Consider the following 17640-nt stretch of genomic DNA (forward strand, 5'->3'; position numbering starts at 1 on the left):
CCGATGAGGCGTGAGGAGGAGAAGCAGATTGGCTGCTCCTCCTCCTCCTCCTCCTCCTCCTCCTCTTCCTCCTCCTCCTCCTCTTCCTCCTCCTCTTCCTCCTCCTCTCAGCATCATCCCGGTCAGAGGAGCCTCAGCAGGACTCAGCGGACACCGGATCCTCAGCCGCGGTGAGTCTGATCGAGCTTCTCTTTATCAGTTTGTAACGCGGTTTGTTATCGATCGGTCACGTGCTTCCACAGCGTCATGCATACATTGATCAGAGCTGTCAGTCACCCAGCCGGGGCATGACGTCATCCGCGACCAGACAGGATCTCTGATACGAGCTGATCGATGGATCAGCTGATCGATAGATCGATAGTGTCAGCAAGTGTATGTGCAGGCCTGCACACGCACACACACACACATGCACTCATGCACACATGCACACACAAATGCACATATACACACTATAAGCATTACATCATATAGTCATGTCTGCACAGCAATGTATGTGTGTGTGTGTGTGTGTGTGTGTGTGTGTGTGTGTGTGTGTGTGTGTGTGTGTGTGTGTGTGTGTGTGTGTGAAATATAATTGTGCACGTGATGTGTGAACAATGTGACCAATAATAATAATAATGATAATGATGCATTTTATTTAAATGCGCCTTAAAAGACATAAAACACATCAAACATTAATGTGGAAGTTATAATAATTTAACAAAGATAATAAATAATATGGATGTGTGTTCAGTCAGTGTGAGACACAGTACGCTGCTCTATTGACCCCATGATGGTAGTTAAGTTGGCAGATGGAGCAAAGAGCTGGTTGGCGGAGGAGGATCGGAGAGTTGGGGAAGGTCTGTAGATGTGAATCAGTTCAGAGAGATATGATGGTGCCAGGTTGGGACGGATCTTGTAAGTGAGGAGTAGAATCTTAAAGTCAATGCAGGATTTGATAGGGAGCCAATGAAGTTTCTGCAGGGCAGGAGTGATGTGTTCAATAGAGGGGGTTCTGGTTCTGGTAATGATACGGGCGGCTGCGTTCTGGACCAGCTGGAGTTTGTGAAGAGATTTACGCTAAAGACAAAAGAGGAGAGAGTTACAGTAGTCCAGACGGGATGTGATCAGGGTGTTTACCAGGATAGCGGTGCAGGTTGGTGAAAGTGAGGGACGGAGACGGTTGATGTTCCGTAGATGGAAGAGTGCAGTCCGAGTTACGTTATTGATGTGGGCTTCGAAAGATAATGTGCTGTCCAGGATAACACCCAGGCTCTTTACCTGAGGGGAAGGAGGAACAGTGGAATTGTCGATGGACATGGAGAAAGTGTTGAGTGTTGCTAGGGTTGATCTGGTACCAATGAGGAGGACCTCAGTTTATCACTGTTGAGTTTAAGAAAGTTGAGTGATTTAATTTTCAGTAAACAGTCCGATAGGGAGGCAGAGTGGAAGAAGGCTTAGTGGAAAGATAGAGTTGGGTATCATCAGCGTAACAGTGATGTGACCAAGAGGCAGAAGATCAATAATGAACAGGAGGGGGCCAAGGACAGAGGTTGTTGTCAGACAGGTGGGTGTGGAGCTCGGCTGCAACAGTTCTTTCTAGTATTTTGGAGAGAAATGGCAGGTTTGAGATGGGTCGGAAGCTGTTCAAATCATTCGGATCGGCGCCAGGTTTCTTGAGTGTTGGTGTTATTGCAGCAGTCGTTAGTGATGATGGGACAACACCAGCAGTCAGTGAGGAATGAATGATGTCAGTTATTAATGAGGACAGGGCAGGTAGACCTTTACCAGGTGGGTAGGTAGGGGGTCTAACTGGCAGGTAGACAGACCTTTACCAGGTGGGTAGGTAGGGGGTCTAACTGGCAGGTAGACAGACCTTTACCAGGTGGGTTGGTAGGGGGTCTAACTGGCAGGTAGGCAGACCTTTACCAGGTGGGTAGGTAGGAGGTCTAACTGGCAGGTAGAGCTTTACCAGATGGGTAGGTAGGAGGTCTAACTGGCAGGTAGGCAGACCTTTACCAGGTGGGTAGGTAGGAGGTCTAACTGGTAGACAGACCTTTACCAGGTGGGTAGGTAGGAGGTCTAACTGGCAGGTAGACAGACCTTTACCAGGTGGGTAGGTAGGGGGTCTAACTGGCAGGTAGGCAGACCTTTACCAGGTGGGTAGGTAGGAGGTCTAACTGGCAGGTAGAGCTTTACCAGATGGGTAGGTAGGAGGTCTAACTGGCAGGTAGGCAGACCTTTACCAGGTGGGTAGGTAGGAGGTCTAACTGGTAGACAGACCTTTACCAGGTGGGTAGGTAGGAGGTCTAACTGGCAGGTAGACAGACCTTTACCAGGTGGGTAGGTAGGGGGTCTAACTGGCAGGTAGGGAGACCTTTACCAGGTGGGTAGGTAGGAGGTCTAACTATAACTATAATCACGCTGCCACTGCATGACATCACACATCCTGACATCATGTGACCTCAGTGATCTGATCTCATTCGCTGCATGTTTGTAGTGATGCTACATAATGCATTATAACCCCCCCCCCCCCCCCCCCCGTCTCCTAGCAACAGTAACATGTTCTACAGTGGGCAGCAGAGCATGATGTAACAGGCTGGCTGCATTACCATGGCGATGCCCTTAGACTGCTGGGCACAAACAGTCACAGTGACACACACACACACACACTAACACACACACACTTACACATGCACTAACACACACTTACACATGCAGTAACACACACACACAGTAACACAATTTCTCTCCTCTGAGGACATTCCAGCAGCTGCGTGTGATTGGCTGACAGACCTGTCAATCAGCTTTGGACAGAAAGAATGTTGTGTTTATGACGTGTGAGCGTTTCCATCATCAGACTGTGATCAATCAGATCAATCAGATCAATCAGATCAATCACATCAATCACATCAATCACATCAATCACATCAATCACATCAATCACATCAATCAGATCAATCACATCAATCAGATCTGATGTTCCCTGATGTCCCCTGATGTTCATAAATGTTCCCGTATGTTCCCTAATTGTCACTAATGTTCCCTTATGTCACCTAATGTTCCCCGATGTTCCCTAATGTTGCCTAATGTTCCCTGATGTCTCCTAATGTTCCCTAATGTTCCCTAATGTTGCCTAATGTTCCCTGATGTCTCCTAATGTTCCCTAATGTTCCCTAATCACAGCAGCATCTAATGTCCCCTAATGTTCCGTAATGTTCCCTAATTGTCACTAATGTTCACTGATGTTCCTTAATGTTCCCTAATGTTCCCTAATGTTCCCTGATGTTCCCTAATGTCCCCTAATATTCCCTGATGTTCCTTAATGTTCCCTAATGTTCCCCAATGTTCCCTAATGTTGCCTATTGTTCCCTGATGTCCCCTAATGTTCCCTAATGTACCCTAATGTTCCCTAATGTTCCCTAATGTTCCCTAATCACAGCAGCATCTAATGTTCCCTAATGTTCCCTAATGTTCCCTAATCACAGCAGCATCTAATGTTCCCTAATGTTCCCTAATGTTCCCTAATCACAGCAGCATCTAATGTTCCCTAATGTTCCCTGATGTTCCCTAATGTTCCCTAATGTTCCCCAATGTTCCCTAATGTTGCCTAATGTCCCCTAATGTTCCCTAATGTTCCCTAATCACAGCAGCATCTGGTGGACGTTAGACAAACTGCAGGAAACACAAAACACGATAATAGCAAACTCAAACTAAAGTTTCTACTAAAAACTCATAAATGTTGCCGACAGCTTCTCTTTGAAGTGTTTCTCTGTTAACTGACCAGCAGCTGTTTACTGAGCATGAAGGCAACAGAAATAAAGCCATCTGGTTTCTACACTGATTAATGTGTAATGTGCTTGTTTTACCACTAGGTGGCACAAAGAGGTGTTTATGAAGGAGGACAACAGGTCAAAGTTCAGCAGAGGGTAACGTGTGTGTGTGTGTGTGTGTGTGTGTGTGTGTGTGTGTGTGTGTGTGTGTGGTCCCTGCAGGTGAACCATGCCGCTGGTGAAGCGGATCATTGAGCCCAGGTTCTTGTGCCGCGGCGCTTTGCCTGATGGAGTCGCCAGTGAGCTGGAATGTGTTACTAACAGCACGCTGGCTGCTGTCATCAAACAGCTGGGAGGCCTCAGTGAGTTACTCTGGTTCTAAGCCTGGTTCTAAGCCTGGTACTCTGGTTCTAAGCCTGGTTCTAAGCCTGGTACTCTGGTTCTAAACCTGGTTCTAAGCCTGGTTCTAACCCTGGTACTCTGGTACTAAGCCTGTTTCTAAGCCTGGTTCTAACCCTGGTACCTTGGTTCTAACCCTGTTACCCTGGTTCTAACCCTGGTACCCTGGTTCTAACCCTGGTACTCTGGTTCTAACCCTAGTACTCTGGTTCTAACCCTGGTACCCTGGTTCTAACCCTGGTACTCTGGTTCTAACCCTGGTACCCTGGTTCTAACCCTAGTACCCTGGTTCTAACCCTGGTACTCTGGTTCTAACCCTGGTACCCTGGTTCTAACCCTAGTACTCTGGTTCTAACCCTGGTACTCTGGTTCTAACCCTGGTACTCTGGTTCTAACCCTGGTACCCTGGTTCTAACCCTGGTACTCTGGTTCTAACCCTAGTACTCTGGTTCTAACCCTGGTACCCTGGTTCTAACCCTGGTACCCTGGTTCTAACCCTGGTACTCTGGTTCTAACCCTGGTACCCTGGTTCTAACCCTAGTACTCTGGTTCTAACCCTGGTACTCTGGTTCTAACCCTGGTACTCTGGTTCTAACCCTGGTACCCTGGTTCTAACCCTGGTACTCTGGTTCTAACCTTGGTTCTAACCCTGGTACCCTGGTTCTAACCCTGGTACCCTGGTTCTAACCCTGGTACTCTGGTTCTAACCCTGGTACCCTGGTTCTAACCCTAGTACTCTGGTTCTAACCCTGGTACTCTGGTTCTAACCCTGGTACCCTGGTTCTAACCCTGGTACTCTGGTTCTAACCCTGGTTCTAACCCTGGTACTCTGGTTCTAACCCTGGTATACTGGTTCTAACCCTGGTACTCTGGTTCTAACCCTGGTACCCTGGTTCTAACCCTGGTACTCTGGTTCTAACCCTGGTACCCTGGTTCTAACCCTGGTACTCTGGTTCTAACCCTGGTACCCTGGTTCTAACCCTGTGTGCAGGTCGACATGCGGAGGACATTTTTGGGGAACTGTTCTCGGAGGCGAACTGTTTCTACGTGAGGATGAGCAGCCTGCAGGAGAGAGTGGACCTGCTGGCTGTAAAGGTTACACAGCTGGACTCTACTGTGGAGGAAGGTACTGCCCCCCCCCTCACTACTGCCCCCCCATCACTACTGCCCCCCCATCACTACTGCCCCCCCATTACTGCTGCCCCCCCTCACTACTGCCCCCCCATCACTACTGCCACCCATAATTACTGCCCCCCCCCTCACTACGGCCCCCCCATCACTACTGCCACCCATAATTACTGCCCCCCCATTACTGCTGCCCCCCACCTCACTACTGCCCCCCCTCACTACTGCCCCCCATCACTACTGCCCCCCCTCACTACTGCCTCCCCATCATTTCTGCCCCCATCACTACTGCCCCCCATCACCACTGCCCCCCCATCACTACTGCCCTGCCCCCTCACTACTGCCCCCCATCATTACTGCCCCCCATCACTACTGCCCCCCATCATTACTGCCCCCCATCACCACTGCCCCCCCATCACCACTGCCCCCCCATCACCACTGCCCCCCGTCACTACTGCCCCCCCATCACTACTGCCCCCCCTCATTAATATCACTGTATATAACCATCATTACTGCCCCCCCCCCCCCCCCAGTGTCTCTGCAGGACATCAATATGAGGAAGGCTTTCAGGAGCAGTACCATCCAGGACCAGCAGGTGGTGTCACGCAGCTCCATCCTGAACCCGGTTCTAGAGATGTACCACCGCTGCGACAAACCCCCCCCCCTCAACATCCTGACCCCCTACAGGTTAGTCTGCCCCCCCCCACAGGTTAGTCTACCCCCTACAGGTTAGTATACCCCCCCCCACAACATCCTGACCCCCTACAGGTTAGTCTGCCCCCCCCCCTTACAGGTTAGTCTGCCCCCCCCCCTTACAGGTTAGTCCCCCCCCTACAGGTTAGTCTGCCCCCCCCAAACATCCTGACCCCCTACAGGTTAGTCCCCCCCCTCAACATCCTGACCCCCTACAGGTTAATCGTCCGTCCCCCCTTACAGGTTAGTCTGCCCCCCCCCGCCCCCTTACAGGTTAGTCCCCCCCCCTACAGGTTAGTCGTCCCCCCCCCCCCCCCCCCCTAACAACCTTTATAATAACCTTTGTGTCTTCAGGGACGATAAGAAGGACGGGCTGAAGTTCTACACTGACCCGTCATACTTCTTCAGTCTGTGGAGGGAAAAGATGCTTCAGGCCACCGAGAACAAACGCAAAGAGAAGAGACGACAGAAGGTGATCAATACGTTTACTTATTGATTATTGATCATTGATCTGAAGCTTGACCAGTCGGTGTATTGATTGATTATTGATCATTGATCTGTGTGTTTGTGTGCAGGAGCAGAAATATGTGGAGGAGTCTTCAGGACGGGAGGTGAAGAAGGTGAGCGATGACATCACTACACCTCCCCTTTAATGACTCTACTATTAACCCTTTAATGACTCTACTATTAACCCCTTTAATGACTCTGGTATTAACCCTTTAATGACTCTAGTATTAACCCTTTAATGACTCTACTATTTACCCTTTAATGACTCCGGTATTAACCCTTTAATGACTCTACTATTAACCCCTTTAATGACTCTACTATTAACCCTTTAATGACTCCGGTATTAACCCTTTAATGACTCTACTATTAACCCCTTTAATGACTCCGATATTAACCCTTTAATGACTCCGGTATTAACCCTTTAATGACTCTGGTATTAACCCTTTAATGACTCTGGTATTAACCCTTTAATGACTCCGGTATTAACCCTTTAATGACTCTGGTATTAACCCTTTAATGACTCTGGTATTAACCCTTTAATGACTCTAGTATTAACAATTTAATGACTCTGGTATTAACCCTTTAATGACTCTACTATTAACCCTTTAATGACTCTAGTATTAACCCTTTAATGACTCTACTATTAACCCTTTAATGACTCCGGTATTAACCCTTTAATGACTCCGGTATTAACCCTTTAATGACCCTGGTATTAACCCTTTAATGACTCTAGTATTAACCCTTTAATGACTCTGGTATTAACCCTTTAATGACTCTGGTATTAACCCTTTAATGACTCTAGTATTAACCCTTTAATGACTCTGGTATTAACCCTTTAATGACTCTGGTATTAACCCTTTAATGACTCTACTATTAACCCTTTAATGACTCCGGTATTAACCCTTTAATGACTCCGGTATTAACCCTTTAATGACTCCGGTATTAACCCTTTAATGACTCCGGTATTAACCCTTTAATGACTCTAGTATTAACCCTTTAATGACTCTACTATTAACCCTTTAATGACTCTGGTATTAACCCTTTAATGACTCTACTATTAACCCTTTAATGACTCCGGTATTAACCCTTTAATGACTCTACTATTAACCCTTTAATGACTCTGGTATTAACCCTTTAATGACTCTGGTATTAACCCTTTAATGACTCTGGTATTAACCCTTTAATGACTCCGGTATTAACCCTTTAATGACTCTGGTATTAACCCCTTTAATGACTCTACTATTAACCCTTTAATGACTCCGGTATTAACCCTTTAATGAGTCTGGTATTAACCCTTTAATGACTCTGGTATTAACCCTTTAATGACTCTAGTATTAACCCTTTAATGACTCTGGTATTAACCCTTTAATAACTCTGGTATTAACCCCTTTAATGACTCTGGTATTAACCCTTTAATGACTCTGGTATTAACCCCCCCCCACCAGGTGAGGAAGGCTCGTAACAGACGTCAGGAGTGGAACCTGATGGCGTACGATAAGGAGCTGCGTCCTGATGCTCGGGTCACTCCGTCTCCTCACCACATGTCTGACGGCTCGCTGTCACCTGACAGGTTCACCCTCACATGATCAATTATTATCAATTATTATCAGTGATTATCAGTTATTATCAATTATTATCAGTGATGATCAGTGATTATAAAACACTGAGTCATACTTCAGGTAAAGACATAAGATCTAGCTCATATCGCCCCCTGCTGGCTGAATGAATCCATGTTTCCAGAGTTAGTTTCTCAAATTTTAGATCACCCCCCCCCCTCCCCCCCCTCACAGATCGGGGGTGTCAGACGACCCCTGCAGCCCTCACCACCACGACGGCCCGGGGCATGATGGGAAGGATCATGTTACCATGGTGACGGGAGGCAGCGGGCAGACTCAGTCGTTGGACCGCGCCCTCCGACCCGCCTCAGCATCCTCTGCTGTCGCCACGACAACCACCAGGCAACACTCACTGGGCCGTAACCAGCCGCATCATCACCATCACCTAGCAACGCTCGCCGCCTCGGCCAATCAGAACGGAGGACGGCCCAATGCTGTCAAGGAGGCCACGTAAGACCCGGGACCAGGACCGATGCGGTTCTGTGTATGGGGGGACCAGGATGTGGTTTATGGGGTTCTGACCTTTGACCTCTCTCCCTCTACAGTGACCATCAGATACCACCTGCCCCCCCCCCACCGCCCCCTCTGATGACATCATCGGGACAGATGGCGTTCCCCAACAGCTCCGCCCACTCTGCTGCCATGGCAACCCCAATGCATTCTGCAGCTGCTTCTGGTAACCAAGGTAACGACGATCAATCAAGTTTATTGATCAGGTTCATTGATCAGAATATGGTCTTCACTGTGATCTGGTTTTTGGTCTCCAGGTGGCGCCGTCCTGTCTCGCCCTTACAGCCCCTCCCCTCCCCCCCCTCCCCCAGCTAACTACACCCCCTCCCCCTCCCGGCCCACAGGTCAGGCTCCGCCCTCAAACACACCTCCGTTGCCCCCTGGCGACAGACGGCAGGAAACCGTCTGTTCTGAACGTGCCGGTGAACGACGCCCGCAGTGACCTGCTGGCCGCCATCCGCAGAGGTAGGTCACATGACCCCCCCCCCCCCCCAAGTTCCTTAAAAAACATGTTAGACACTTGTTTATTCTTCTGAGTTTGTAACAGATGGAAGTTAATCACTGCAAGAGGATGGAGGACTGATAGAGGACTGATAGAGGACTGATAGAGGGCTGATAGAGGACTGATAGAGGACTGATAGAGGACTGATAGAGGACTGATAGAGGACTGATAGAGGACTGATAGAGGACTGATAGAGGACTGATAGAGGGCTGATAGAGGACTGATAGAGGACTGATAAGGGCTGATAGAGGACTGATAGAGGACTGATAGAGGACTGATAGAGGACTGATAGAGGACTGATAGTAGAGGACTGATAGTAGAGGACTGATAGAGGACTGATAGAGGACTGATAGAGGACTGATAGAGGGCTGATAGAGGACTGATAGTAGAGGACTGATAGAGGACTGATAGAGGACTGATAGAGGGCTGATAGTAGAGGACTGATAGAGGACTGATAAAGGACTGATAGTAGAGGACTGATAGTAGAGGACTGATAGTAGAGGACTGATAGAGGACTGATAGAGGACTGATAGAGGACTGATAGAGGACTGATAGTAGAGGACTGATAGTAGAGGACTGATAGAGGACTGATAGAAGGCTGATAGAGGGCTGATAGTAGAGGACTGATAGAGGACTGATAGTAGAGGACTGATAGTAGAGGACTGATAGAGGACTGATAGAGGACTGATAGTAGAGGACTGATAGAGGACTGATAGAAGGCTGATAGAGGACTGATAGAGGGCTGATAGTAGAGGACTGATAGAAGACGGACAGAGGACTGATAGAGGACTGATAGTAGAGGACTGATAGTAGAGGACTGATAGTAGAGGACTGATAGTAGAGGACTGATAGAGGACTGATAGTAGAGGACTGATAGTAGAGGACTGATAGTAGAGGACTGATAGTAGAGGACTGATAGAGGACTGATAGAAGACTGATAGAGGACTGATAGTAGAGGACTGATAGTAGATGACTGATAGAGGACTGATAGAGCTGTGGGTGGCTGTGGCTCAGCAGGTATAACGGTCGTCCTCCAATTGGAAGATTGGCGGTTCAATTCCGGGCTCCTCCAGTCCTTAACCCCAAATTGCTCCCAAATTGCAGCAAGGTTGGCACCCTGCGTGGGTAGCAGGTTGGCACCCTGCGTGGTAGCAGGTTGGCACCCTGCGTGGTAGCAGGTTGGCACCCTGCGTGGTAGCAGGTTGGCACCCTGCGTGGTAGCTCCATCAGTGTATGAATGAGTGAGTGAGTTTTAGTGTTAAGCACTTTGAGACAAATAAATGTCCACATTCAACCCTATGAGATGCTTTTCTCTGAGTCCAGCACCAGTTCTGACCTGGTTGTCCTGGTCCTGGTCTACAGGGATCCAGCTCAGGAAGGTCCAGGAGCAGAGGGAGCAGGAGGAGGCGAAGAAACGCGAGCCGGCAGGAAACGATGTCGCCACCATTCTGTCGAGACGCATCGCTGTTCGAGTACAGCGAATCAGAGGAGGAGTCAGAGGCCAGAGGAGCAGGAGTGGTCTGACTGAGGAGGAGAGGAGGAGAGGAGGAGCAGGAGGAGAGAGGAGGAGGAGTGGTCTGACTGAGGAGGAGAGGAGGAGCAGGAGGAGAGGAGGGGGAGGAGGAGAGGAGGGGAGTGGTCTGAATGAGGAGGAGGATGAGCAGGTGAGTGGTCTGACTGAGGAGGAGAGGAGGAGGAGGAGGAGAGGAGGGGAGGTAGGAGACGGAGGGGAGTGGTCTGACATGAGGAGGAGGAGAGGAGCAGGAGTGGTCTGACTGAGGAGGAGAGAGAGGAGGAGGAGTGATCTGACTGAGAGGAGCGAGGAGGAGGAGGAGAGAGGAGTGGTCTTACTGAGGAGGAGGAGTTGGTCTGACTGAGGAGGAGGAGAGAGGAGGAGGAGTGGTCTGACTGAGAGGAGGAGGAGGAAGAGGAGGAGTGATCTGACTGAGGAGGAGGAGGAGAGGAGGAGAGAGGAGTGGTCTGACTGAGGAGGAGGAGGAGGAGGAGAGTGGTCTGACTGAGGACGAGGAGGAGGAGTGGTCTGACTGAGGAGGAGGAGGAGGAGGAGGAGGAGTGGTCTGACTGAGGAGGAGGAGGAAGAGGAGGAGTGATCTGACTGAGGAGGGAGGAGGAGGAGGAGAGAGGAGTGGTCTGATGAGGACGGGAGGAGGAGGAGGAGGAGCGAGTGGTCTGACTGAGGAGGAGGAGGAGGAGTGGTCTGACTGAGGAGGAGAGGAGGAGGAGGAGAGAGGAGTGTTCTGACTGAGGAGGAGGAGGAGGAGGGAGAGGAGGAGGAGGATGAGAGGAGTGGTCTGACTGAGGAGGAGGAGGAGGATTGGCTGTCAGGCTGCTGGATGGTTTATAGAAGGCTTCTGATTGGCTGTAAGTTTAATGTGTGGACGCAGCTTTAAACAAACTGCAACTTTATTGATTATTAATATTTATTGTTATTGTTCGTTAATTATTCTGATCGCTCGTTAATCATTAGTCATTATTGATCATCAGGCTGCTGTCTGTTTATTGATCAGTTATTGATGAAATCAGCTGTTTGATCACATGACTTCAGATTTTTGTATTTTAAAAGTTGCTCATTTTTAGTAATGTTATCTTTAATTAAATTATTTATTTATTTTAAATGTTTAAACTTAAAAATATTGAAAGACATTTTTCGGTTTAATTTTTAATTCAAAAAAATATATTTTTATTTTTCTGTAAATATTTTGATGTATTTTGTGATTGGACGTGTTGCTGCTGATTCAGCGTTGCCGTGGTAACCACAGACTCACATCCATCCCATGATGCACTCTGTTACGTAATATGTGATGTCATTAGGATTGATGATGATGTCATCCCCAGCTTCAGCTTGTTACCTTCTGTCTGCTGATGATGTCACAGCGTGTACGGTCTGTGATTGGTCGTAGAGATGTATTGATTATCTGATCGGTCTGTGATTGGTCGTAGAGATGTATTGATTATCTGATCGGTGTTCTGTGTGATTTTTGCATGTTTGTGGAAAAAATAATAAAAGATCAAAGTGTGAAGTTTATATTTCAATTAAACTGAAGTTGAAGTTTATTGTCATTCCAGCTGTTTATATAAACATAAAGAGCAACAACATTGTGCTAAAGTTAGATCAAAATAAAATGACTCACACTGAATTTAATAACTCTTCAGCTAAGAGACAGAAAAGCAGCAGCATCACGTTTCATGTTTCAGTTTTAAGTTTATCAGAAAAAAAACAAACAGCGTTTCACCTCAGAGCAGAAACATGTTGTAACTACACTACCGCTCCCCCTGCTGGAGCCCTGCAGTAACTACACCACCGCTCCCCCTGCTGGAGCCCTGCAGTAACTACACCACCGCTCCCCCTGCTGGAGCCCTGCAGTAACTACACCACCTCTCCCCCTGCAGTAACTACACCACCGCTCCCCCTGCTGGAGCCCTGCAGTAACTACACCACCGCTCCCCCCGCTGGAGCCCTGCAGTAACTACACCACCGCTCCCCCTGCTGGAGCCCTGCAGTAACTACACCACGCTCCCCCTGCTGGAGCCCTGCAGTAACTACACCACCGCTCCCCCTGCTGGAGCCCTGCAGTAACTACACCACCGCTCCCCCTACTGGAGCCCTGCAGTAACTACACCACCGCTCCCCCTGCTGGAGCCCTGCAGTAACTACACCACCACTCCCCCTGCTGGAGCCCTGCAGTAACTACACCACCGCTCCCCCTAGTGGAGCCCAGTAGGAACTACACCACCGCTCCCCCTGCTGGAGCCCTGCAGTAACTACACCACCGCTCCCCCCGCTGGAGCCCTGCAGTAACTACACCACCGCTCCCCCTGCTGGAGCCCTGCGGTAACTACACCACCGCTCCCCCTGCTGGAGCCCTGCGGTAACTACACCACCGCTCCCCCTACTGGAGCCCTGCAGTAACTACACCACCGCTCCCCCTGCTGGAGCCCTGCGGTAACTACACCACCGCTCCCCCTGCTGGAGCCCTGCGGTAACTACACCACCGCTCCCCCTGCTGGAGCCCTGCGGTAACTACACCACCGCTCCCCCTGCTGGAGCCCTGCGGTAACTACACCACCGCTCCCCCTGCTGGAGCCCTGCAGTAACTACACCACCGCTCCCCCTGCTGGAGCCCTGCAGTAACAACACCACCGCTCCCCCTGCTGGAGCCCTGCAGTAACTACACCACCGCTCCCCCTGCTGGAGCCCTGCAGTAACTACACCACCGCTCCCCCTGCTGGAGCCCTGCAGTAACTACACCACCGCTCCCCCTGCTGGAGCCCTGCAGTAACTACACCACCCCTCCCCCTGCTGGAGCCCTGCAGTAACTACACCACCGCTCCCCCTGCTGGAGCCCTGCAGTAACTACACCACCCCTCCCCCTGCTGGAGCCCTGCAGTAACTACACCACCGCTCCCCCTGCTGGAGCCCTGCAGTAACTACACCAACACTACAGCTGCTGTTAGATTAACATTAGAAACACAAAGAACTCTTCTCACAGTGCTGCAGCTGACTAAACTACATTTAAAACACAAGATAAAACTATAACCTTACAATGCTAACAATGTACATTATTACATCTGTCAATTTGTTATTTTATTTAGGTTATTATTGGTTGATCTCATTCTTTGGCAGTGTTAAAAGAAAAGAAAAGTAAAGTAAGTCTCAGTATCTCCTTGAGCATTAATTGTGAGTAAAAACTAAATGAGCACAAATATACAGAATAAACGATAAAGTGTCAAAATGCAGCTTAAATAAAAGCTAATGTGTCTTTGAGTTATTTCACATATACAGCTTGTTCTTCTAATAGTGTGTTATGGTGTTACAGTAAATCAGAGGCAAGCAGACCATCATTTCATATTTATTTACACTAAAACACGCAGATCCTGCAAACCCAGGAAGAGGAAGACAAAAGAGGAAGAGCTGAGACAAACACTGGTGATTTGTCTTTGTTACTTATGTTTGATTTCAATAAGTTACGTGTATTTTTAAAATGATAGTATGTATAGTTGTGTGATTTATTGGTATAAATATGTTTCGCTGTTACTTGTTGTATTGATCTTGTTTAACTTGAGTTTCCGTCTTCAGAAGCAGAGGAGCGTCACGTCTCTCTCTCTCTTTCACCTGTCTGCAAACACGGAAGAGAAGCAGCGCGAGGAAGAGGTAGGCAGTGTATTAATAACAATATGATGAATATGATGTAAAGTGAGAAATGTATTTAACCCTGTAGAAAGCAGAGACATCTCTCCGTATATGCACACTGTAATGAAGCTTTCCAGAGAACTGATTGCAGATATAATGATCAGTCATCACGACATTAAGCAGGCCGCTGGTTTGGCTGCTAGTTATTAGTGATGGCGGATCGATACCTAAATATACATGTTTCCATCCTAATAGTTCATCTTTAAATAATCATTTCATCAGATTATTAAATCTAATATAATGTTCAGAGACCGGCTGTAGTTAGACACACAGGAACAAACTCAGCTGCTGGTTGCAGAAATGTGCGACGGACAGTGATGGAAAGTTCACTTCCTACATGAACTAGTTCAAAGTTCAGTTCACACATTTTAAAATGAACTAGTTCAGTTCATAGTTCATAATTCAACATGTTGAATTAGTTCATAGTTCTTTTGTTTCCAATCTGTTGCTGCGAGCTATTATTTTTCTAAATGATTGCCACAGCTCATATAGAACCACAGACAGCAATTATTTGATCAGTTTTAACACTGAAACTATGCGTCTGATTTGTAAATAGTTGTCAGTAATCATACGAAGATGCTGTATTAATGGTCTGAGGTAGAGCTGCTCTGCTGCCTTCATGTGTTTTTGCCTCCATGCTTCGCATTGTGATGGCGCATGCGGCGGTGCGACTCTGTGCTGGCTGCTGTTGCCAGATTGGGTTTTATTCCCGCTACATGTTAAGGCTGTTTACGGTGTGTTTTAGCCGGGTTTTCTCTCTTGAACCAAGTTAAACTGTGAGAGAGAGCCGTTCACTAACGCCAGAATGAACGCGTTCACAATAACGTTCATCAGGCAGAAATACAGAACGATCAGTTCACGTTGAACGCGTTCAGGCTCAACACTGACGAGTATTATTGGTTCTTTTTGTTTGGTTTGATTTAAAATGTAAAAGCATCCATATCGGTATCAGGACACTAAACTCACTGATTCTAGCCTCATTTTATATTTATTGTTATAGGACCATCTCCAAGTGGAATATAGTTAGTCACAGTTTGGTTAGAGTACGGGCCTTTGTTTCTGATCCTTTTTCTTTACTTTCACTTTGTTTTTTCTTTTCTTGTCATTATTTAAAGCTTGGTGCAGTTCTTCAGCTCTAAATCAGCTGTGTCCAAACTACGGCCTGTGGGCCAACTGCGGAAATGTTATAAATAGAATAGGATATGGCCTGCACTTGAAACTTTTGCCTGAATGTATTTCACTTCTTAGTGACTCCTGAGCTGCCAGCCATCCTTCAGTCCACAGCGCAGCATCACTGCTCCACTGAGTGCAATGCTGTTCCCGTTTTAGGTGAGTTAAACATGTATTACACAGTATCCGTGTTTATAAGCAGTGGTGCACATAACTAGTATGCAGGTACACGTGCGACACTAATTATGCGTGTTCCTTGTTTATAGCAGAGTAGACTACACATGGCTGCGCAAAATCAGCTGATCTCAACTTTCCTTAGTGTGAGGCAGATTACTGAGCAGTTAGCTGTTCATGTGTGAACTCTGTCACACTATTACTAATAATAATGTACACTGATATTAATATTACTACTGTACTGCTCATTGTTCCAGTTACAACAGAAAGAGTTTGTTTCACAGGTGGGACGGTTAGTGATGAACAGGTAATAAAAGACATATAATAATATACTATGAAATGTGTTAAAAGAAGGTGACAGAAATACTGTTGAAAACATCTTTTCATTCATGATATTCAGTTATTTAATCAGGCAAATGAAAAGTCAGTGGAACATTCAGAAACTAAGTTATTAAACATTAAAGCTCAGTGAAAGTCTTTAAATAGTTTGTTACTTTGGCTCCATCTGGTGGTGAGTGAATAATGACAGGATGTTAGACAGCAGTGCAGACCTGTGTGATGTGCAGCTGGTTGTAATGAATGAGCATGTTGTTGTGTTTGTGTGAAGGTGTTTCTCTGCTATGGATCAGTGTGAGGACAGAGAGGAGGGAGTCCCTCCCTCTAAAAGCTCTCTGTGTGGGGAACATGACAGCCAGACCAAAGCTCAGAGGTGAGATGAGGATCTCTAACTGTCCATCACTGTTCTCCACTCACATCACTCCACCATCATTATTCACACTCACTGTCACATCTGAGTCTCAACTACTGAATAATAAGTCTCAATAACTCAGAATGAACTACTAACTTTGTGAGTTAACAAAGAGCTCAACCACTGATTAGTCAACTAATCAACTAAGATGAGACAGCATCTTTCATCAGATGACATTTTGATGAACAGGAGAACGTTTCTCATCCACTGTCTTCTTACTGATTTTCATTCTGCTTCTAAAACTTCAGCTGCTGACAGTCTGCTCAACATTCATCTGTTTAAACTCTTTGATTTGTTGTTTGTTTGTATCAGGATGCAGCAGCAGAGAGCAGACTCTCCTGAACCCAGCTGTGTGTCTATGAAGAGTGACCGGTCTATGCCTCGTCCTATTAAGTTTAAAGATGGACAACCTGCTGATGGAAGGTAAGAATGTAATAATGGTTGGTTGGTTGTTTGGGCTGAATAAACCTCCTGTGTTATGTTGGGCGGAGCAGGTGAACCAGGCACAAACACCACAGACAGGTTCAATGGAAACAGCTTTAATGCTCAGAAACCAACAGACAGGCTTACAGACCATAGAGGGAAAGCAGTTCAAATAAGGTTGAAACCAGCAGGAACAGGTAACAAGAGGAACAGGAACAGACAGGAACAGCATCACAATCTAGTGTCTAGAATGAAAGAAAATGAGTGAGAGCAGTATATGTAGTGAGGAGCTGATGAGGGAATTACACAGTGGCAGCTGGTGAGCAGGTGGGTTTGAAACTGAAGGCAGGGACAGAAACAGACAGGACAACACAAACAGAGCTTCAACAGGAATCATGACAGTCGCCCCTCAAGGGACAGCTCCCAAATGTCCCTCCAGGCTGGTCAGGAGGGAGAAAACAAAGAGGAGAAAGAAGGCAGGACAGATGGACAGGACCACTCTGGAGGCTGAAAGAGCTGCTCAGGACCTCAGCAGGGGGGCTGATGTTTTGGGAGCTGGCTGGTTGTCTGTGGAGGCAGCAGAGACTCAGTGAAGCTGGAAAGTGTTAGTGTTAACTTCATGTTTTTTTTTCATTTCTTTATTCATATCAGGATGCAGAAGCAGAGAGAAGACTCTCCTGAACCCAGCTGTGTGTCCATGAAGAGTGACTGGTCTAAGGGTGGTCATATTAACTTTAAAGATGGACAACCTGCTGATGGAAGGTAAGAATTTAACATCCAGTAATCAGAGCAGCATTTACATCTGTGAA

General features: G+C 47.4%; 1 pseudogene; it reads left to right on the forward strand.

The window, feature by feature from the left end:
• Positions 1-3981: 3981 nt before the first annotated feature.
• On the forward strand, positions 3982-10632 carry LOC133996466 (actin-binding protein WASF3-like; annotated as a pseudogene).
• The last annotated feature ends 7008 nt before the right edge of the window (positions 10633-17640 follow it).

The sequence above is a fragment of the Scomber scombrus genome, chromosome 2 (genome assembly GCF_963691925.1).
Source record: "Scomber scombrus chromosome 2, fScoSco1.1, whole genome shotgun sequence".
Classification (NCBI taxonomy): Eukaryota; Metazoa; Chordata; class Actinopteri; order Scombriformes; family Scombridae; genus Scomber; species Scomber scombrus.